The sequence below is a fragment of the Lolium rigidum genome, chromosome 4 (genome assembly GCF_022539505.1).
Source record: "Lolium rigidum isolate FL_2022 chromosome 4, APGP_CSIRO_Lrig_0.1, whole genome shotgun sequence".
NCBI classification, from domain to species: domain Eukaryota; kingdom Viridiplantae; phylum Streptophyta; class Magnoliopsida; order Poales; family Poaceae; genus Lolium; species Lolium rigidum.
Genome location: NC_061511.1, coordinates 37647005 through 37648981, shown reverse-complemented (window position 1 = coordinate 37648981; position 1977 = coordinate 37647005). Strand labels below are relative to the sequence as shown.

General features: G+C 53.7%; 1 pseudogene; it reads left to right on the top strand.

Annotated features, from left to right (window-relative positions):
* Positions 1 to 354: 354 nt before the first annotated feature.
* LOC124646919 lies at positions 355 to 1538 on the top strand (annotated as a pseudogene).
* Positions 1539 to 1977: the final 439 nt, after the last annotated feature.

The window sequence follows — 1977 nt, the reverse complement described above, 5'->3', positions numbered from 1 at the left end:
TATTTCAGTACACATATATATCCTACTGTAGTACGTACTACTACATGCTAATTAATTAGCGGCTTCTATATGCCTCATCATTTCCTAGTTTCCAACTATAGATGAAGGATGATGGTACTCCGTAGAAGAAGTCGCCGTATGTTTGATCATGGCCATGTGGCACGCACATCAACTTGTGTGTTCCCTGCTTGGCCAGTTGACAAACCAAACAAACATCGGCTGCAAAAGTCAGGCCGGCAGGATTATAAATACACATGCAAAACAGCAAGTTTACTTCATCCCATCTTGTCTCCCCTCGAGTCTCGAGCGAGCAGCTAGCTGACCCGAGCTGACGAGCAGGTAGCTAGGAAGAAGATGGCCAAGCTTGCCCTTCTCGCTGTGATCGCCTCTTTGCTCGGCGCCGTGTCCTGCGAATTTCCAGTCTATGCCGGCTACGGCTTCCCACGCCCGAATCCCAACATGCCTTTTGCATTTCCATTCCCACCGTTTTTTTCTCCGGCAAGCCCTGCCCCTGGGCTCAGGGTCGGTTACTACACCCACAACGGCAGGTGCCCTCAGGCGGAGAAGATCGTGAGGGACGCAGTGGAGAAAGCCACCGCCGGCGAGAAGGCCGGGCTCATACGCCTCTTCTTCCACGACTGCTTCGTCCAGGTACCTACAATATATCCATTTCTTGCAGTATATATTCGTTTCATGGTTCGTGCATGCATGGCTCACAATGCTACCCCTCGTCCGGCTGTGTGGTTCTTGGTCTTCAGGGCTGCGACGGCTCCGTCTTGCTGAGCGGCGCTGACACGGAGAGGACGGCTTTCCCGAACCTCAGCCTGCGCGGCTTCGAGGTGATCGACGCGGCAAAGGCCGCCCTGGAGACGGCTTGCCCGGGCGTCGTCTCCTGCGCCGACGTCGTCGCCTTTGCCGGCCGCGACGCCAGCTACAGCCTTAGCAGCGGCAGGATCAACTACCGCGTGCCGGCCGGCCGCTACGATGGGAAAGTATCGCGCGCCGCCGATACCTTCCAGCACCTGCCACCGCCCTTCGGGGACCTCAACCTAACTACGGCCATGTTCGCCGCCAAGGGGCTCAGCCAGGACGACATGGTCGTGCTCTCCGGCGCGCACTCCATCGGGCGCTCCGACTGCTCCTCCTTCCCCGACCGTCTCCCGCCGGCTGCCAACTCTAGCACTGCCATGGAGCCCAAGCTCGCCCAGCAACTGACAGGAACCTGCAGCGCGGGTGGCAGCGTAAACGTGTTGCAGGATGCTATCACCCCCGACAAGCTGGACATCCAGTACTACACGAACGTCCTGAGCCGGAACGTGCTCTTCAACTCCGACGCGTCGCTCACCACGACCACGGAGACCGAGGGCTTGGTGGAGTTCTATGCCGGTAAACGCCCCCTTTTCCGTGGCAAGTTCTTAGGCCCAATCCAGTGGAACCATGACTTCGAAGATGCCATGGTGAAGATGGGATACATCGGGGTGAAGACCAGCGCCTAGGGCGAGATCAGGAGCACGTGCGCCTTCATCAACAAGCCCTAGGCCCCGGCCTTATTAGTTAGTGCCCTACTTAGCTACACCGCCGGTTGATCATCTGGCCATCTTGACTTACACCCTAGACTAGTCAGAAAATCAGAATTAATAATGTTCCCTGGTATCCTGCTCTTTGGTGTTCTCTTCTGGTCAACCTTTTTAGTTTATTCATTCATACATTTGAACCATGCATTCGTAATTCTTGTTTGACCACTACCTCCAACGTAGGCATTCTTATTTAATGTGATTAATGAGTTAGATCGATCTATTAATCTCTATTGTATATGCTTGTCAACGCTTAGTTTGTTGCTCCCGTCTTTGAGTTTGCTAGTTGAATGCACATGCATTGCCATGGGTCTCTATAGTTTCTATTATCGTACATTTGCATAAACACGCATGAAAATTCACGTGTAAAGAAAATGCTCCTCTATTGCTACGAAGTAGCATC